The sequence below is a fragment of the Bidens hawaiensis genome, unplaced genomic scaffold (genome assembly GCF_021521415.1).
Source record: "Bidens hawaiensis isolate Kalapana, Puna unplaced genomic scaffold, B.hawaiensis_p1.1 tig00050938_1, whole genome shotgun sequence".
NCBI lineage: Eukaryota > Viridiplantae > Streptophyta > Magnoliopsida > Asterales > Asteraceae > Bidens > Bidens hawaiensis.
Window position 1 is genome coordinate 50,474 of NW_027499144.1, and position 22,921 is coordinate 73,394.

Below are 22,921 nucleotides of genomic sequence, written 5' to 3' on the forward strand. Positions count from 1 at the left end.
GTTCACATTATTCATCCAAAATGCACTTTATAAGGTACTAGTGTGCATGAAAGCTGTCGCTTCTTGCGCCTAGGCCCATTTTTCATGCGAGGCTCAATAAACGCGCTTTTAGTTCCTAGGCGAGCACTTCAACATTGTCTATGCCAAGAACATGAGAAGATAAAAGCCGAGCAAAAGAAACGCAAGGAGTGCTATTAAAACTTAGATCTAGGAGAGGTCAAAGGCAATATATTGATACATTTTGTTATTCAAGTTCTGGAATTATATTTGAATCTTGACTATTTTAGAACTTTTGGCACTAATTAGATGATATTAAATGCTATATAATAGCTCTTGTTTATTTTATTTGAAGAATAGTATTATTTTTCATATTCATAATATATTTAACAATTTTTTATTCGAGTGCCCTTTTTTTTCTTCAGGCCCTTGCTTTTTTTGCGCCTTGCGCCTAGGCCCTAGGCGAGGCCAATGCGCCTTGAGTGCGTCTAGCGCATTTGATAACTATGCTAGTGTGTTGGGTTTTAGGTGATTCTATGTATCAACCGTACAACATCAACATGGTTTATTTGCAAAACAGTTTCTATTTGTCATTTGAAAGAAATAAAAAACTCATTTAGATTTTAGGCAGTGTAACATACTGATGAAGGATAAGAAATTATATAAATTGGTAAAATGGTATAATACTAGTGCCCCATTGAAAAACCTATGGTCTCACATTACTCCAAGATGCTTGCGTGTAATTTGAGTATAACTGGATGAAATCTTTTTATTTAATTATATTTTATATTTAGTAAATGACATTGAGATCACAACTCTATTCATGAAGAGTGAAGGTACAGATAACAATTGGATTTTGGAAAATACCTGATGATTAAACTACCCATGAAACATTGAGATCACAACTCTAATCACAATCCAACCATACCTCTACTTGATTTTTTAAATTTAAATTTTTTATTTTTGTATTATGTGTCATTTAATTCAGATTGCATCATGCATACTTTTGTTCTAAAACAGAAAAGTATTAAGCTGTTTTATCCTACTTTGTTCATATGCCATAGTTTTAATGTTTCATCTTAACCGAGCTTGGTCAAACTTGTTTTATATTTACAGGGAAGTAGAGAAGGCAAAACCCAAGGAGCTACCAAAGAAAGATATTCCCAAGGATAATTAAGCTGAGGTACAACACATAATGGCTAGGGTTAGAATAAAGAATTCAAATATATGTACGTGTACGTAAAACCCCGTATTCTGGCTTGTTTTTTTTACGTATGCTTGTCTTTTTGGTAGTAAGAACATATAAATGTGTTTTTTCTTTGTATTGGTTAAATTTTCCTCTTTGGCTCAATTTCCCATAGTTGCTACTTGCTAGCACCTTTATTCTTGTACTTCATGATTAGAGGTGAGCATTTGAGCCGCTTTGGTTTGTTGGGGTGAACGGGTTAGAGGCTGAACGGCTTTTAAAGAGCACAGGTTTCTAGCATCACGCACTCAAAATTTTGATATAAATAATTTATGTTTACAATTTAATGTATAATTTTTTTGTACAACATAAGCTGTTATAAACTAAATTTCCTGGAATTTTAAACCTATGCAAGTTGCCAACTCCATCACAAAGAAAGAAATTCTGTTCAGTTAATTAGATGCACAAACACGAAGACATGCCTTGTTTGTTTGCTCAATTGTGTTGGCGAACGTTCAGTGGTATGTTTGTTAGCTTAAGGTTTTTAATAAAAAAAAGTTATGCCAATATAATTAGATCCGCTTTCAGTATTAATGATAAAAATGTTTAATAAAAAAATGAATATATATGTATTATGTGATCTGTATATATTCCAAACTGATGTATGGTTGTAAGTTAAAAAAATTTAAAAACAAAACTACTAGTACTCAACTTATCACTTATAAATACATATACTGAAATAAGAGAAGAGTTCTCCTGAGTGTGAAATGCATGTAACCATGGTGTTGGCCGTGGGAAGATCTGTTCAATTACAGCAGATTTATTTGCAATTGGATGCTTATTTTTATTTTTCAATATAACACATGTTTATATTTGTTTATGCTTCTTTAAAAAATTAACAAACAGACACGAACACACTCATTTACTCAATAAACGAACATGAACAAGAAATTTCGTTCGATTATGTGTTTGTGAACGATCCGTTTGTCTGATAAAAGCTAAACAAACAAACAAACAAACATGAAGCCATGGACAAGACTTTCTTCGGTTCCAGCCCTAATCATAAAGGTTTGATTAAGGCAATTATGCATAAATCTCAATCTAGATCATAGACGCCTTGCTTTGTTTTACCTACGAGTCACCGCTGTTGTCACCTACACAGCTGTGACTTTTGTTTGTCGTCGTCACCGGTAAGCAATAAAAAGGAATATAGCAGGTTAGGTGAACCATTTTGATAACTTTTTTTTAACAAATATGTTTCAGCCCGAGTCTATTTTGATTCAAACCAAACTGATAATTTTAAAACTATCCATTATCAATCACATGTTTTGAGGCTTACTCTACAAATACTTTGAAGTTTGAACATCCATATTTTCAAATCTTTAAAGAACATAACCTAGATCCTTAAACAAGGATTAGAATAAAGCCATTAAACTCATTTCAACATACAGAAACCGACACCAAACTCATTGTATTCCACTGCCACTTGCATTTTGTCGGGACTCCATGAAGAGTCTTACAGTAGAGTGAATAAGTGAAGGCTCAGCCATTGCACCAGTCCCATAGTCCCCACAAGCAAGCCTTTTCGCCACTGGGGGTATAAGAGTAATTCCAAGTTCATCAACGGTCATAAGATGCCTTTCGGTAAAAGGATTGGTCCACATATACGTGTTCATAGCGGGGGCCACAAATATCGGTTTTTCATAATCCCATGCTCGAATTATACTTGTCAACAAGTTGTCACATAGTCCACCTGCAATCTGGTTCACCATTTCAAATGGGTTGATTCAGATCATGTTGTTAAATGGGCACAAACGAGCTAAAATCCGAAAATGTATTCAAATGCATAAAAGTATAAAACTTCTACAAACTAATAACATATATAAAGAATATAAATGTGTTTATAGGTAAGCCTAAGTCGACCCATTTTGACTAGGCTTGTCAACGAACCAAACGAACATGAACAGAGCATGTTTGTTAAACTTTAACCGAAAAACGACCCAACACGAACAAACAAGATTTCTAGTTCGTGTTCTACGTTAAAAAAATGAACATGTTCGTGTTTGGTTGTTAAAATATAAAAATGAACGTAACCTGACGAACATAGATGAATGAACATAACGTTAAAAGCAATGTTTTGGGCCTAAAAAGTTATTAAAACTAGACTAAGTGTAACGGGCCAAAAAATTTATAATGAATAAGTTAAAGGACATAAATAAATGAACTTAAACAAATGTAAACTAAACAAACATATATGAACGAATGAGGCTTGTGTCATGTCCGTTCCTTTATTAAACAAATGAACATGAACGAAGTTCCCGCCAAACTATTCACTGAACGTTCTTTTACGTTTGTTTCCATTCTTCCGTTTATTAAATAAATGAACTTCCCGCCAAACTGTTCACTAAATGTTCGTTAGTTTATGTTTGTTTTCATGCGTTTGTTAATATATCCTTTTCTAAACATTGGCCCATTATAACTTAGTCTAGTTTTAATAACCTTTTAAGCCTAACACATTGTTATTAACATTACTTTTAAATGATTTTAGCTCAGTAACGATCTATGTTTACTTATGCTCGTTTGTTTACGTTTGTGGATCGTTTGTCTGTAATAAACGACCAAACATATACAAACACACATGTTCATTTTCTTAACGAGTACAAGAAAACCCCGTTAGTTTACTTGTTTGTGTTCGATCGTCTGTTCGACTAACATGGAACCTTCAGAAAAAAAGGGTAAAACTTGCAACTACATATTACCTTGCCGAGTGTATTTGCTGACAACGGTGCAATAACCATAATATCGGCCCACTGACGAAGCTCAATGTGAAGCACAGTATCTCCAATCTTTGACCAAGTCGACCATTCATGTTCATCTGTATAAAGAACCACATCTTTTGGTAAAGTGGGTCTATCAATAAAATGTAGAGCCGCTTGTGTTGCAACCGCTTTGACTTCCGCCCAATCTGTAAAACACTTGCAGAGGTTCCCAAATTTTATGGCAGCCACACTTCCGCTTGCAGCAAGCAGAATTCTAGGTTTCCTGGGAGCATCACCCACTTGCATTGCTTCCATTAAGTCAAAACAGATTGATAAACTAAAACAAAGAATAAGTAAATTGGATTATAAACAGTTCAAATTTATGTCTAATTGAACAAATCTGACAAGAAATAATAAGAATATTTAAGTTAGGTTTCTGAAATCTATATTATTTAGCCTACGGTTAGTGGCATGCTATTTGGTAGGCTAAATACGACCGAAAATTGAAGCTTAAACCCTAGATTTGACAAAATGAAAACCGATACCTGGAATGAATAAGTTCTGTTCACTATTTGTTTCCGGCCGCCAATATTCGCCGTCGCCGGTGAGCTGAAAATTGAATCAATACGAAGGAAGAAAGTGAATTAAAATGAAAACAATCTTTGACTTTTTCCTTTCTTTTTGGGGCTTTTAGTTTCACCAAATCACAACATCTACCCTTACCCTTGGATTGCAAACTTTATTTATTTACTTTTGGTATATTAATCCCAACTATTGCCTTTTGATCGCTGCCGGCTCCAACTAATGAATTGGCTACTAACGGTCCCAACTTTTAACGTATTTGTTACCAATGGTCCGCGACTAACAGAATCCTAACGATGTTAGTTTCAGGTCGCCGGAAAAACGTTTTTGGGCCGGAAAAGTCAATTTTTTTGCAGGAAAACAACACCTGAACGCCGCAACAACCACCAATTGACTCACCGCCAACCAACTACCACCACTTGAGCACCATCAACCGATTCCGACGATGGTTCTAGGGTTTTCGGCTACCTTAATAATTGGGACTTTTACTAGAAAAAGGTTCCTAAAGGTCCGATACAAAGTTACCAAGATGTTCGGGATGAAAATGTTGAGTTTTCGGGAAAAAAATTTTAGTTTTCATGCCAAAAACGTTTTTCCGGAAACCTGAAACTAACGACGTCAGGATTCTGTTAGTCACAGACCGTTAAGAACAAATACGTTAAAAGTTAGGACCGTTAGCAGCCAATTCGTTAGTTGGGACCGGTAGTGACCAAAAGACGATAGTTAGGATTAATAAACCCAATATACCTTTATTTTTGAACAACTTTCTATTCAAACCAAGCCCGAACCCTTCCTAGCAAGAAGATAGAAAAGGGGTGGCAACACAACACACAACAAAGTTTAATTAGATAGTCAACCATTTCCACCTATTCCATTCTTTATTCAAACTAGTAGCCTTACTTTTAATCCATAAGAAGCTCCACACATTTATCTATCAAACCGCTTTATCAATCTTGAGTGTTTAATTTTCTAAAATAACATCGTTTCGGGCTTTCCATAAACACCAAAGGTCATCATAACAATGGAATGCACTGATTTTCTTTTGTGACCTACCTCCGGGACCTGTTTAATCGCCTCCAAAATATCGTGTATCTCATTACCATCGAACAACTGCAAATTACACCAACTTCTTATTCTGTCCCCACACCAGAGTTGCAACGTAACATGACAAACACAAATAATTCCCCGACGCTCCTGTCGCCAAGCAATTACTACATATCTCCGGGCTTAAAAGAATTTTCTTTGTATCAAATTATCACAGGTGGGAAGCTTATTTTGAATGGCTCGTCACACGACCACATTTGCCTTTAACGGTACCCAATTGTTCCATTCTAGAACACTTCTCAGCAAACAGGATCGGTTTCATATATCCTTTTATTCACAGACGCAATAGAGAACAATCTCCCATACCCAATTGTCTACACCATCTTTAAATTTGAAATAATACAATAGTTCAAGCAATCCCATCAACTCGGTTACAGCTCTATGACAATCAGGTTGCCTTTTCCACTTCCAATTCATTGTGTAAATCCCTCCATTAACATCACGTCGGTCTTCCATTCCACACGACTTGCTTGATTCTAACGAAGAACCGGTTTTTCAAACTGTCTCTTATCAACCACTCGTCCAACCAAAAACGAATAACACACCCGTTTCCCACCTGCTCTCTTGACAATTTTTTCCCAAGTGCCCTTCAAGCGTTTATTATAAGGCATAACTGGCCATAATCCGTTATAACTTTTCTCCACAAACTACCCTCTTCCACCTTAAAACGCCACCACCATTTAGATAAAAGGGCTAGGTTTGAGTCTTTTGAAGAACACAAGCCCAACCCCCCATCTTCTTTAGCCAAAGTAACTCTAATCCAAGCAACCCGACATGTTTTTGATTTATCTCAATTCCTCCCCAAAGAAACCTGCTTCGTTTAGCTTCTAAAGTTTCTATCACCTTGACCGGGGCTTGGTATAAAGAGAAATTGTAACTTGGGAGACATTCTAACACCGGCTTGATCAACGTTAAACGACCACCCATTGAGAGCGTATGAGCTTTCCACAATGCAAGTCTTTTGTCAAACACTTCCACAACCTGCTGCCAATTATTAATTTTGTTCGTATTTGCTCCCACTTTTTTTTCGAGATACACAAACGGTAATTCCCCGGCCTTGCAATGAATGATATCCGGTCATATCCTTAACCTCTTGATAATTAACTTTCACCCAAACAAAATGGATTTACTCAAATTTATATGAAGTCCTGAAAGAAGTTTAAAAACCCTCAACAATCTGCCTATCGCTTTAACATTATCAACCGACCACTCTCCCACAATAAGCACATCATTAGTGAACAAAAGATGAGATAAGAGTGGACCTTCCTTAGGTCTTTGGAAGCCTTGAAAAACTCCATTATTACACCCGTTTTTAAACAACATCGATATAAAGCTTCCATTGCCATAATAACAAGTTATGGAAAGATCAGATCCCCTTGTCTGATGCCTTTGGAATATTTAAACTCAAACGTAGGTGACCCGTTTACCAAAATGGACGACTGAGCCGAGGAGACCACCCTTTACCCTTAAAATTAATCCATTTTCTCCACAACATTGGATATCCTATTTTGTCAGTTCCCTACAAATATGTGAGGGAATTTTTAAAAGAGAGAAAATTTATATGAGAAAATTAAATTTGGGGTTTCATTGTAGATACTGTATAATTTTTTAATATTTTCATAAAGTAGTTATGAGTGAAAGAGAGAGAAAATATGATGATAAATGTATAAAATATATTATTTAATTAAACAGGAGAGAGAAAATACAGTGTTTTTAGTGTAATTATATGATATATATGGATATAGGGTAGGGAACGAGCAGAGAATGCTCTCAAACACACTAAAATTTCCAACTTAAGTGATCATAAATAGGGGTGAGCAAGATAAGGGTCATACCCTTGAAACCCTTTTACTCGACTCGTAAAACCCTTAATTAGACCCGAATATATAATATGGGTCGGGTAAAGGTTATTTAAATTTCATCTTAAAGGGTAAAAGGGTTTCAAGGGTCCGACCCTTTTTCAAACTCTTGACCCGTTTACTAGTTTCTAGATAGATATACATCAGATTCGCGATTAATCTGAAATGTAGAAGAGGTTTGTATTTTATATATGATTCATCATAAATTTCTCAACTATTAAGAAAAATAAAAATAAAAGGCCATACTACTGATTGGAAACACACACATATATATATGGGCTAAGTATAAAATGAAAACCCACTTGAGTTGTGAAAACTCTAGAAACTCATTCTCAACCACATGTTCTTAATTAATGTTTAAATCTTGTGGTTCACAATTAAAGTGAATAAAAAATGTAAATATAAATATAACTTTTTCTCTCTCTTGAAAACATATATAAAAATTAGTAAAAAAAATGTTAAAAAATAGCAAAACATTTTTTTTCCGATGTTTCGATGTTTTGTATTAAATGTTACAATATATATTACATGTAACAAAAAAAAAACGATGTTACATAGGGTTTTCGCGGGTTTTCACAACTCAAGTGGGTTTTCATTTTAACCTTACCATATATATATATAGGGTTAGGTTAAAATAAAAACCCATTTGAGTTGTGAAAACTCTAGAAACCCATTCTCAACCACATGTTTTTAATTAAGGTTTAAATCTTGTGGTTCACAATTATAGTGAATAAAAAATGTAAATATAAAAATAATTTTTTCTCTCTCTCCTGAAAACATATATAAAAATTAGCAAAAAAATGTTAAAAAATAGCAAAACAATTTTTTTTTTGATTTTTTGATGTTTCGTATTAAATGTTACAACATATATTACGTGTGCAAAAAAACAAAAAAGATGTTACATAGGGTTTTCACAACTCAAATGAGTTTTCATTCTATACTCCCCTATATTAATTTGTGAATGCGAATATTATTTGCATCGGTTCAAATGGTTGATAAACTTTCAAAGTTAGAGTTTACTGTGTTATTAAATAAAAATATAATTGTTCTAGGATTCATATATTAAAGTCAATATGAGATATGCAATTAGTAAATGCCGAAAATGAGCTGTGATTACTGCTTTAAAGGGTAAAGGGTTGGACCCTTGAAACCTTTATTTATACCCGACCCTTTTATTGTTTAGAGGGCAGGCTCTCAGGTCCATATTTCTTTCTAAAAGGGTAAAGGGCCCGGGTAGGATATTAGGTAAAAGGGTAGGGTCTTATCCTTTGAACAGTCCTAATCATAAGACTTTCCAAAGTCAACTTTCAATAACATGTCCTGTTTTTCTTCTTTTTCCACCACACGACAATTTCGTTTATGATTAGCGGCCCATCTAATATGGATCTTTCACCACTTAGAGAACGAAATGGCAAGCTGTAGTTAAGGATGGCAATGAAACCCGAACCTGATAGGAAAACCAGAAATCTGACATAAATGGGACGGGTAATACCCGACCCGTTAGGGTTTGGGAATAGTTTTGAAATCTTTCGCGGGTTTGGGATTTCTAATATACCCGATTACCCAACCCGATTACCCGATAACATAGACCCATTTACCCGATTATATACCCGATGTACTTGATATAGCTTATTATATTATACATATACTATATTCCAAATATATTATTTGTCGAAACTTGTTTATGTCAATTATTTGAGATATTTTACCTTTATGGTAACCATCTTTGTAATCGATTAATTATATTTTGTCAAAACCCCGGTAGAAACCCGACAGGTTTTGAGCCGAGTATACCTGACGAGTATTTTGTCAAAACCCGATAGGAAACCCGAAACTCAATGGGAAAACCCGAAACCCGACGGGTAATTACCCGATTAAAACATGACAGTTTTAGGACAGGTTTGGGATGGACTTTTATAACCGGGTGTGGGTTTGGGAATACCTAAACCCGACACAAGCCCGACCCATTGCCATCGCCTGTAAATAATGGTTTGAACCCATCACTGTTCAATGTAGGTCTCGAATTAAAGGATTCCCTGTAAATTTAGTTACTTTGGGTAATTTGTTACAAAGTTTAATGAAAATCACAATATCGTATCAAACTGGCATTGGACGGCTTCGATCCTAAATTTTCCTAAGCAAACAAAATAAAGCGCGGTAAAGAATTAACTGGGCGGTTGGATATTCGAGAGAGAAAAACTCTAATTTAAAGAATTTGAAGAGTTAAATTAATTTGAATAATTTACCGGTGCCGGTGCCGAAATGCTTGTTTAAGTACCAGTTCTGTACTGGTACCCAGTACCATATGCTCATCCCTATCTATGATTATGTGTGTACACGAATCATTGTTAAAATATAATAAGATTGTAGATGAGTTGAGTAACTCGTGAATTATTCAAGAAAGGTTCAGTTAAGTTTGAAATGAGCTAAGTTTAAACGAACTTGAACGTAAACAGGAGATCATTTGATATTTATACAAAGTTCAAGCGTTACATGTTGAGTTTGACTAGGTTTGTGATCCTGATTAATAAATATGTTATATATATAATATATTTATTTTATATGACAAACATATTAATAACTATTATTATATATAAATTTATAGTTTAACTAATTAAGAAATAATATTTTATATATACAAATACAACAATAAGATATATACAAAACAGTTTTATGTATAAATTATTTCATAAACGAGTCGATTCGACTTTGAAAAATTATGAACAACATTTCTAGCATTACATTTATTTTCTAACAAAGGACAAACTTGAATAGACATCCATATTTTCCCACACCATCTATCTGCAATAATCCGCCATGGTAATCTTTTTCTGCCAGTCAGATTTCTTAGTTGTCATCTGGTCATTAGAGAATATTTTCTAAATGCAGCATAGAAAATATCAATCCCCAATTTAACCACCCAATCTTGGTTACCAGTTGAGGTTTCTTCTTCTTCTTCTTCTTCTTCATCCAAAGCCCATTGTATCATCATCTTATCTTGTTCAGTATATATTCAAGACTGGTCCACATATCATTAGAAGTTCCAAATTCTTTCCCCATTGCTCTTGTTGCATCATTAATCTCAATATAATCTGCAAATAACGTACGCTTATGAGCCGATTCAAGAAATATTTTGGTAAGAGTAAGGAATAAGGGCAAACCTTTCCTTTATCCCATAAGTCCCACCAACTCATATTCGACATGCTAATAAATGTGTAAAAATAAAAATATTGGAGAAAACATTTTATGGGTCAAACCGACATGTTTGCTATAGTAAAGTTGCACCTTGATGATACAGGATAGCATACAAACTCCACCAGCGGATTAGAGCTCTTGCTCAACCTCACGAGCAAGCTCAAGGCAAAGAACACGCGCTATTTGAAATGTGTTCGTGTCCCTCATACACGGTCTTTGTTTTCCAAATTTGTGAAGCGCGTGCTATCTCATCAAAGCAATGATGCTGAACTTTCTAAGGTTCAGCTTACACTCACAAATTTGGCTACAACAAAAGATTAAGCTGTTAGTGTAATCAAACAAGACCATATATTAGGCAAAGTTAAAACACTTACCGTTTTAAAGCCCGGAAAAACGTCAACAGTGTTGTGGATTCGAAGTTTATAAAGACATCAAAGGCCATGGCCCACAGACGAAGTTTAAGGGTTAGTCCACACAACCACCTGCCATATTAGAACAAATAAACATAATCGTCTTACATACATACATATACATATGCATATACATACACATCTCATACGTACACTTCTCATACATACACATACACCTACACAAATTAAGTTTTTAGCAAATATATGGGGTCAGTTTGATGAAGTTTTTGCACCCGCAGCTTGTTTGGAAATAATTCTCTAGCTTATCTATGTAGCCGCAAGTGATGGTTGGGAACTTTATCACCTTCACATAAAATCAATATAATTTGTGGAGGGTTGAAAGAAGTTGCATATCTTGTGAATTTTAGTGCAAGGCAGCCCCAACAACAACACAACAAATATCTGGTAGCATGGGTGACTTTGTGAGATTACCGGATCAGGATGGAAGCACGAAAGGTAAGGTCAGTTATAACAATCATGAAGAATCTAGTGTTCCATAGTAGAAGCAAGCATATTGAAACTAGGCACCATTTTATCTGGCAATGTGATGTAAGTGGACCAACAGGTGTATATTATGACAAAGGCAACAGGAAGTATGAAGATGAGGATAGCTTGAAATTTGAATTGGGTCAATAAATATTAATTTACTTGTATTTGAATTCCTTGTTTAAAGAGTAAAGATTTTGAGTCTAGTTTTCTAACTTGGGTAGCAAGCTTGCATAGTATATAAACCAAGTCACGAGTCATTATTATTTGGTGGCAGTTTTTGTCGGTGGGTGCCAAAAATTCAACCAAGAACGGGCCAAGTCTAACTAAAAACGCGTCAAACCAAAATGAGTTGGGTCAAACCAAAATGGGGTGGTCAAAAAAATTACATAATAAACTACGTATATTTGTAAGTTCAGTTTTTACAAAAACATAAAACCAAACCGTCGGTTTTTGTTTCAGTGTCGTTCCTTCCGATTTGGATGTTTAGGATTTTTCGGTTTCAAATTGGTTTTTTGGTTTCTTGCAACACCCAAACAGTTTCATTCATAACACTTGCAAGTGCTTCTTTTTCAACACTTCATTGAATAACTTAATTGTTATTTTCCAAAACAAAAATAAACTTGGGCTCAAAAAGTTGGGTTCGAGGCATTAAAAAGATTATGGATGGGCACTTGATCTTCGAGCTTAAAATATTTGAGGGGTGCCTACGTCCTCCGCCTCAACAATGAATCCGCACAAGTTATTATCAACCCTTGATTGATGATAATTTTACAATAAAGTTCAAATTTATCAGATCTAGTTGGACTCAAGCTAGACATTTCATCTTATAAAAAATATAGATGGACACAATCTAAAATTTCAAATTTATCAATTGTATATGTGTTTAATGTTTATGGAATTCTAGATCACATTGTACACCAATTTTATTGTTTTCCGTTTCAAGTACTCCAAGAAACAAGCACATATCATCTTCCTGAAATGGATGAAACTTTATTGCACACAGTATTATAATAATTTGTTTCTCATTTGCTATGTGGAGAAACTTTAATTTAACATATAAAATAATTCATTTTAGTTTTTATCTTAGGTAATATTAATAAGGAAAGAAAATTCACAATTTATTTGTTCCATATCAACTTCCAACTCACATAATTCACTACTTCACAAGTGAAGGCTCCATGAAATACCTTACAGTAGAGTGAATAAGTGAAGGCTCAGCCATTGCACCAGTCCCATAAGCAAGCCTTTTCGCCACTGGGGGTATAAGAGTAATTCCAAGTTCATCAACGGTCATAAGATGCCTTTCAGTAAGAGGATTGGTCCACATATACGTGTTCATAGCAGGGGCCACAAATATCGGTTTTTCATAATCCCATGCTCGAATTATACTTGTCAACAAGTTGTCACATAGTCCACCTGCAATCTGGTTCACCATTTCAAACGGGCTTATTTAGATCATGTTGTTAAATGGGGCCAAATGAGTAAAAACCCGAAAATGTGTTTAAATGCATAAAAACTTTTAATAATTAATATCAATAAAATATATAAACGTGCTTACAGGTCAGCCCAAGTCGACCCATTTTAATTAGGCTTGTAAACGAAGTGAATGAGCCTAAACGGAGCATATTCATGTTTGTTCGATTAACTTCAACGGAACAAACATATATGTGCTAAAACCAGTTAAAAGTAATGTGAAGAACATTGTTTTGGGCCTAAAAGTTATTAAAACTAGACTTAGTTGTAATGAGCCAAATTAAATGAATATGTTGAATATATTAACGAACGTAAACGAACGAACTTAAACAAACGTAAATGAACTAACATAAACGAATTTACTGTTCAATCCAACCCGTAACAAAAACAACCTGTTACCCAACCTGCCTAGGCCTGTGTACGAACCAAACGTTCAGTGAACAGTTCGTAAACCTTTCAGCAAAAAGTTCGTTACTTTCAGTAAACGAACAAACATGAACAAAAAAAAATGTTTATCTACTTCAATGAATGAGCAGGAATACATGTCTCGTTCATTTCATTTATGTCCGTGAGCGTTCACTTACGTTCGTTCATTTAAGTCGTTTATGTTCGTTAGTTTACGTTTGCTTAAGTTCGTTCGTTTATGTTCCATAATGTATTACTTTAAATAGCTTTAGCTTAGTTATAATCGTTCATCTATGTTCAGGCATGCTTGTTTACGCTCATGGACCATTTGTTTATACTGTTAACGACCAAACATAAACAAGCACGAACACGCACAAGAAAATCCCGTTCGTTTAAATGTCTGTGTTCGATTGTCCGTTCACTTAACCTTAAATGAACGAACACGAACATGCTACCTTTAGAAAAAAGGGTAAAAGTTGCAACTCCAACAATATATTACCTTGCCGAGTGTATTTGCTGACAACGGTGCAATAACCATAATATCAGCCTATTGGCGAAGCTCGATGTGAAGAACAGTATCTCCAATGTTTGACCAAGTTGACATTCATGTTCATCAGTATAAAGAATCACATCATTTGGTAATGTTGCTCTATCAATAAAATGTAGAGCCGCCTGTGTTGCAACCGCTTTGACATCCGGCCAATCTGTAAAACACTTGCACAGGTTCCCAAATTTTATGGCAGCCACACTTCCGCTTGCAGCAAGCAGAATTCTAGGTTTTCTAGGAGAATCACTCACTTGCATTGCCTCCATTAAGTCAAAATAGATAAACTAAAACAAAGAGTAACTAAAATGGATTATAAACAGTTCAAATTTATGTGCTGAGTCCTGAGTTTTTCAACTCTGATTGAACAAATTAGACCATTTATTGAAAAAATGCGTAGGCTAATTTAGATATTTAGCCCACGCTTTTCCAAAACCGTAGGTTAAGCAGCGTGTTATTTAGTAGGCTAATTTTGCCTACTGACCTACATGGCAGCGTGGGCCATAGTTGTTAATAGCAAGAACAGCGCTCGCTATAGCGTGCTTCATAGCGAAGTGGTGCATTCCCGCAATCTGATGTATAGCGCCTCAATAATGTGATATAGCGATAATTAATTTTTTTTTGGAAATATCAAAACCGAATTTTTAGGGATTAAAATCAATTAAACAGCACCAAACTCAGCCTGCTCCACCGTAAAAACTCAATTTTGTGAATGAAACCCCCTTTTATAATTTTTTTTTCTAATACCTTATCGAGTAAACATCAAATGGCGCCCACTATTTCATCGCTGTGGATACATAGTGTATAGGTAGGGTTGTCGCTATTGACCACTATTCGCTATTGAAAACTTTGGTGTGGGCTAATGAAGTGGACTGGTAGGTTAAATTAGTCTACGGGTGCATATGTGTCACTCTCTCAGTGATCAGAAAGTGAGGCACACTGTACTTTTCATGGGCTTCAGTGCAAAAAGTGCCGGCTAATTGTTCTTGATATTGGTTTATAATGACGAGGCTAAAAAAGTGAACTCTGATTTCTAGGCTAAATATGACTAGGGGCGTCAATCGTGTTGGGTTAACAGGTTGCGGGTTGACAAGTTGAAATGTGCAACCCGAACCCGACCCATATTATTATTCGTGTCAAAAACTTCAACCCTAACCCGCACACACATGAATACGGGTTGACCCGAACTCGACCCGTTTAACCAGTCTTTAAAAAAATAAATAAATAAATTGATATAATTTAGAGTCGGTAGAGTAATTGAGTGATTAATATTTTTTTTAAAATTATTAAACATCTTGAAAATGAATTGGAAATAACAAGTGTATCTTAAGAAAAATGGAAAATGGGAAAAACACAAATAAAAATATAATTATAAAAGTTTTTTAAATAGTTAAACGGGTTAACGAGTCAACCCGTTTTTATACGTGTCAACCTGAACCCGACCCGTTTATTAAACGGGTTGTGTTAGTCAACCCGAGCCCGATCCACTTTTTAAAACGGGTCGTGTTAGTCAACCCAAAACCTGTCTTTTTTCGTGTCAGGTTCGAGTCGGGTCAACAATTACCGCCTATAAATATGATTGAAAAGTGAAACTTAAACCCTAGATTTGACAATTGTACTCCAGATTATAATCCTAAACCTCAGGTAAAGTAATTTGAAGAAAAGCTTTGAACTTGACGAGTAATTATATAACTAAACATATTTAGCTCTTAATTCTAGATCCGATGTAACAATTAACAACCTAAACAAAATTATACAAATCGAAGTGTTATACTAAGCTGAAATGAAAACCGATACCTCGAATCAAGAAGTTCCGCTCACTATTTGCTTCCGGCCAGTGAGCTGAAAATTGAATCAAAAAGGAGGGAGACTGGTTCGGTTTGTTTGCAGGCCTAGCAAATAGTATCTACATAATTAAAGTTCCAGACCTAGCAACATAAGCAACATTAAACAACACTTTACTCCCCTCCCTCACCTCACTACTAGAAAAGGGCGTATCATGCTTAATATATACGGATTTTATACTTAATCATACAACATCTCCATGACAACCAACGTTCAAACTAAAAGACTAAAAGCCCCTCTTTTTTTGTACATCCTTTTACAAAACAGCTTCTTAACATCCCGGTCTTGCAGCTGTGACGGTTAAACTTAGATGCAAACCAGATGTAGGTTCTCGAGTGGATCTCACAACTTGTATCGGATCAATCATCAAAAAGGTCCTTAAATTGATCATCAATATACTTTTGTTTCAGCTCATCTTCACGAAGTTGCTCCTGAGTCATCCGATCTTCAATGCTAAAGTAATGATTACCATTGCCATTTGGATTTTCAGATTCAGTATTGCCACCTTGGTTCCCTACGCCTCCACCAGTATTATCATCTCCATCATTACTGTCGTCATCAGTTTCCTCATCCTCTTCCTCTTCTTCAACAACCTTCTCCTCTTCAGTAACACCTTTTTCTTTCTCAACTTCTTTACCAACAGTACCAATGTCAGGATTATCTTTACGACTATGACCTGCACCTTTATCCCCACCAAAACTACTAACCTTCTTTGATGGCATATCATCCTCAACATCCCTTTCCAAACCTTTGAAAATAACACGTAGCTTTGTTTTTAAGGATTTCAACTCCTTATCTTGATCATCAGTTATTTTACCGTAGAATTCATTCATAGTCTTGAGATTTTCTTTCAGATCTTCGATCAGTTTGTATTGAATTTCTTTAGCTTTTTCAAGTTTTTCAATATTTGTCTTCAAATCATGAATAACAGTCTTCTGAATGTCAATGGTCAACTGTTGATTGCTGATAGTCATTTGTTGAGTCTCAATAACTGAATGTTGCTTAATGGATTTCTTATCAAGACTTATGGCTTTCATTTGCTGATCAGCTGTTTGCTGTTGTAAAATTTTCACTTCAGCTTCAAGTTCTGCAACCTTTTGTCGTTGTGTTTTTGCATCAGCCTCAAGTTCTGCAACTCTTTGTTTAAGAGTCTTGATGAATTCAACCAACTTTGCATCTCTATCAATTCTCTTTCTGTTAGCCTCTTCCAATGCAACAATTCTTCTCAACAAAGGATCGGTAGTGACAGGGGATCTTACAGGCATGCTAACAGATAGTGGATTAGGGTATAGAACAAGTTGAGTGGTGGGGATGATGTGTAGGCTAGAGGATTCTAATGTAGGTAACGGAGGTGGTATGGCTTGTTTAGGTGGTGAAGCAGGTTTGACTTGTTTGGGAGGCGGTGGAAGAGGAGATTTTGTGGATAAGGTAGGCTGGGTGGGAAACTGTTTGCTAGTGGTGTCGGTAGGGATATCCCTCTTGCGTTTCTTCCCATTCTCAACAACATGTTGCTTCATAGATTTTGAGGAGGCAGGAGGTGGCTGAGGTTTAGTAGGAGACGTGGCGCATAAAGAGGTATCGGTGGGAGAAACAGTTGATGCATCGGTCGTTTGAGTGGATTGAGTTACTTTCTGTGTCCTGGTGTTATACTTTATTTTAGGGAGACCATGTTGACTCCCAACTTTTCTTATTCTCTTCAATTGTTGCATTGGTTCGTCAACTGCCAATCTAGAGGTAGCACTTGTTTTCATCTTAAAACTTTCAAGCAAAGGAACTTCTACTTCAGACTCAGTAGCATCAGATTCAGGAGCTACCGGTTCAAAAACATTTGCGGGTTCATCTTTGTCACTTGGAGGTTCAGTTTCAGCAAATCTCCCAAGTTTCATCCATGGCACCTTGTTTTGATACCTGTAACTTCTGCCAACAGGATTTAGTAGTGAGTTAAACACAGACCTTTTGATTAACCCTGCATGGTGTGGTTCTTTGGGCACGTCTTTATCATCACTAGGTTCTTGAACGGGCTTGGCAACATCGGGCAGCTTATCATCAAGCAACAGCTGAACAAATCTTGGATATAATGCCCATTTGTTGTCGATAGACAATGCATGCGTATGCATGATGTTGAAAAAGAAACGTGAAAAATTGTAATCCACCATGTCAACCAATGATACCATGATACCAACCCAATCAAGTCTTAGACTGTCAAAACCACCTTTCAAATTAGACAAGCCTTGAGCGATAATGTGGAAAAGGTACTTCCAATACGGTGGCATGAATTTCTTATCAAATGTTGCGAGTTGTGTTTCATATCCCATGTTTGTAACCCGGGGACCCAGTATCTCTTTCCTAAACTTGTAGGCCAAAGAAGCAGGACTGTCTTTAATCTGCAACACTCTTCTTATATCCTCTTCGGTAATACTGACATCCTTTCCAGCAACCTTTGAGGTGATTATAGGATTACCCTCTTGATCAACGGCGGTTTTTGAGTTTTCCCAGAATTCGTTTACCCAAGAGGAATAGATGGGTGGATTGGCAGAGATAGCGTAAGCGAGTGGGCATTCTCGCAGCCCCTTGATCATTGAGATGAAAATCTTGTGTCTTGGATTTGTAGGAATCTCCAATGTCGCATACATATTGTGACTTTCAGTTCCCCTGTACGACATCTTCTGAAAAGAAACAGTCGATAAATTTCAACTTTCATAAAACATGAGATCCAAAATTCAATTCCTTTTAGATTCAAGGAAGGTCGCCTAGGTATCATCGACAATGTGAACCCTCAATGAGTTGTAGCAAAACATCCTAGAAAACCCGATGCAGTTCAAATTAAACAGATATGTGGCTTGGTATCACTACACCAGCTAAATCATAAATCAAATCCCTATGCTCGGGTTTAACAAACAACTAATAAGCTAAAGTTAAGTCTTTCTCATTAAAATCAAAACGATTACCATAAAGTGGCAGGCACATATGACTCGATATCAAGTAAGGATGATCTCAAGAGTAGTCATTATACGACACTCCTGATAATAATTATATATATAATTAAATTCAGCATCAACAGTCATTAATTAATAACCTAAACAAAATTACACAAATCCAAGTGTTGAAGTGTAAACCGATACCTGGAATCAACAACTTCCGTTCACTATTTGCTTCCGGCCGTCAATATTCTTCGCCGTCGCCGGTGAGCTGAATTAAAATGAAATCGAGTGAGTGTGTAACTTTTTATTTTGGGGCTTTTAGTTTTACAATAACACAAAATCTACCCTTGGGTTTTCATTAACGAAAATCACAGCATCTACGACTAGGTGTGTAAACCAGCTGGGTCACCGGTTCAGTTAAGTTTAAATGACCACCTGGAGATCACTGGCGGATCTTTATTCAGGCCGAACCGGGCCACGGCCCCATCACGTATTTCGTTCGGTAGTGTCTTTTTTTTGAAAAAAAATTAAGAAAATATATATATATATGTATTGAGTTCGGCCCAGCCAAGTTATTAGAGTCCGGCCCATCCATATTATTTGAGTCCAGGCCAGGCTTGAATTTTTATAAATGTAAAGTTTGTTTAAAGCCGAAGATCAGAAATCGTTTATGAAATAAACGTAAAGATAAAGAAAGAAAGGCTAAGAAATAAAACTCCATAAGACCAACCCCAAACCCAAATAAACTTTACTTAAGCCCAAAATCCAACCCTAACATGTGGTTGATGTTTGAACACAACAACAAATGGAGGTTCCATTGTGCGATGGCCATTGTGTGAATTACTGACTTCTGAGGTTTGGCACAGAAGTCAAAACAGAAGCTGAGAAGCAAACAAGTGAATTGATGAAATCGTTTGGATGTGATATCGATTGATAGATTCGGCATTGTCGTTGTCTACTGAGGCCTGAGGTTCAGAACTGACTTGTATGGGAGTGAAATCGATTAATCAAAATAGTCAACAGAAGCAAGTAGAGACCAGGTTCGGTAATTCGCATTTCACCATTTTGTATTTCTTTCAATTTGGTATGTTATGGTTTGGAATTATTGTTTAACCCGATCCGAACCGAATTGCCAACCCAATACTTAGAAGTAGGAAAAAATATATTTGATTGTCGTGACTTTCGACCCATCCATACTAAATGTTCAAGATCCGCCACTGCTAGAGATCATTTAATATGTAAGCTTAAACATGAGCTTTTACATGCCAACTTTGACTAGTTTTGTGATCTTAAATGAATATGCTATATGTGTTACTAGCTTTTAGACCCAGTATTATTTATTTTTCTTATATTTGTTGACTGTCGTTTTTAATATTGTGAATATATATTTTTAAATTTTAATTTAATTTAGTGTAACGAAGCAGGGACAGACCTACCCCTATGTTACGGGGGTCGGCCGACCCCTATGAAAAAAATATTTAATGTTGTTATAGTATTGAAATTCTAGCCGACCCCTGTAAAATTTTGACACCGACTCCTGTGGATTTCGAAATCCAGTGGGTGATGAAGGAAAAATAGAAGAAAGAAGTAGAAATTCTTTAGCCAGTGTGGCTGCCTTTTCACCATCCTTTGATAATGTTGCGGTTGTTTGAGGGGGTGTTTGTTTTTTCTTCAAACATCTTCAAGGGAGCTAATGTCTGCAGGCGCGCAGACATTACCCTTGAAGACTGTTTGTTTTTTTTCTTAAAACAGATCTGAAGTTATCTTCTTTCATCTTAAAAGAAAAGCAAGGAAATCTTGCTTAAAACATCTTCACAAAAAAACCCTACTCTTCTCCCTTTGCAGCCACCCTCTCATCCACTGCTCCTACCACCGTCCGCCAACACCACCACCCACCGTACGCCGCCACCACCACCCCCGTACCCCGCCGCCACCGTCCACCACCATCCACCGCCACCACCACCGTCCACCACCCACCATCCATCACCACCACCGTCCACCACCCACCATCCATCACCACCACCGTCCGCCACCACCACCACCATCCATCACCACCACCGTCCACCACCCAGCATCCACCACCGCCACCACCACCACCATCCATCACCGCCACCACCACCGTCCACCACCCACCATCCATCACCACCACCGTCCACCACCCACCATCCATCACCACCACCGTCCGCCACCACCACCACCATCCATCACCACCACCGTCCACCACCCACCATCCATCACCACCACCATCCATCACCACCACCACCATCCATCACCGCCACCACCACCACCACCATCCATCACCCACCACCACCACCATCCATCACCACCACCGTCCACCACCAACCAAAACCATCCATCACCACCACCCATTGTCCACCACCACCATCCACCGCCACTACCCACCGTCCGCCGCCACTACCACCATCCACCACCACCACCTTCCACCACCCACCAAAACCAAATCGGCATGGCAAGCAAAGACTAAAAACTAGATGTAACTTGAATAAATGACTTCTATCTTGTGAGATAAGTTTGACAGTTATGCAGACAGTATCAGCTTATAAAAACAAACAGTCTTATATTTTCAGCTTGCAGATCTTCAGACCACATCTTCAGTTGCAGACATGAAAACAGATGAAATCAGCTTGCAGACAGTTTATGTCTGCAAAAACAAACAGCACCTGAATGATGGATAAGAAAGAGGCAAGAGTACACCCGATGCCCTATTTCATTTTTTATTTGGGCTTTTTAAACAGACTTTGTGGGCTATAGCCTGGTTAAAAAGTCTACATATTGTGCAAGCTTAAAAATTATATAAGAAAAGAAAATATATATAAGAAATATGTGACTGTAGTTCATTTATTAATTTATATATTGATTTGTTTAATTACTATTAAAACATATAAATTCTTATAGTTTTTTACTCTTTAAATTTTATTTAAATTCACTTATCAACTTTTCTATTTACTTTTTTATAACTTACTTCCTTAATATAATCTTAAACCAAATATTGATCGAATAATTGTCTAGCTTAGAGTTATCAACTTAAAATCGGTCAAGTTGTTATATATCAACCAGAAAAATATATATTTTATATACATTTATGTGATTAGGAATTATACGATATGCACACACGCACATACATGACTTGGCCCGACCCAAATGGCAAAACCGGGTAGGAAAAAATAATGATTTAACCTGATCCGAACGGCCGAACTGGAACAATTTTTTTATATAACTAAGTATCGATCCAAAAAAATTTTGACCCTTGTGAGAAAATTTTCTGGATCCGCCACTGTAATGAAGCTAATTTGTAATATACTTAGACCTATTTTGATCCATTTATGTTTGATTATGTTTATTTTAGGATGGAACATTGAATAAATCATCTACTTAACGATTTAAATGTGTTCGTTTGTGTTCGCTAATGTATGTTTATTTATATTCATTTATGTTTGTGTGTGATTGTTTAACTTTGTTCATATATGTTCGTTTATGTTCATGAACTGTTCATTTAAATTTTAAATGAACGAATATTTAACCCAGGTTTGTATCAGAGAGTGTTAAGATCAAAAACTAAATCGGGCATGCTTTTATAAATTTAAGATAACATAGTATGTTAGTTGACGAAGACGAAAATAGGTTGACCCGGATAGGGTTTCATAAATAAAAGAGGAGGTAAGGGACGGCCAAATCTCAATCGATGGCAGATTAACAGGTGTTCATTCTGCGATTCAGAAGAAATCCAACAAAGAAGGTGTAACATCTCGGGAATACCCTATACAAGTTTGGGCTAAAAATGACAATCTTGAAACTTAGAGGGTTCAAAATTTAAAATTTTTGGTTTTCAAGACCCATCGCACTATGCGATGGGAAGATTATAATCTTCATCACGCTACGCGATGCAATTTCCTAGAAATTGAGAAAAATGGGGCGTCGTGCTACGTGATGGTCCAAGTTAAAGGAGGCATCGCGCTACGTGATGACCACATTAAGAAATCAGTTCCACGTGTCCAACCACGTGTCAACACATGGCGGGATCTCATCGATTGCTGTGTCGCGTTACGCGATGGCCGAGGGGAAAGCCCATCGTGCTACGCGATGGTGATCAAAATTTGCCTATAAAAGGGGAGCTACGGGTTTGAAGGAAAT

General features: G+C 36.5%; 1 pseudogene across 1 annotated transcript; it reads right to left on the minus strand.

Annotated features, from left to right (window-relative positions):
- Window positions 1–2,401: 2,401 nt before the first annotated feature.
- On the minus strand, window positions 2,402–19,047 carry LOC143598852 (phosphopantothenoylcysteine decarboxylase HAL3-like; annotated as a pseudogene). Its single transcript, XR_013147196.1, has 6 exons — window positions 18,971–19,047; window positions 13,959–14,290; window positions 12,747–13,004; window positions 10,516–10,549; window positions 3,943–4,250; window positions 2,402–2,943 (listed from the first exon to the last, which is right to left on the minus strand). The product of XR_013147196.1 is annotated as a phosphopantothenoylcysteine decarboxylase HAL3-like (transcript).
- Window positions 19,048–22,921: the final 3,874 nt, after the last annotated feature.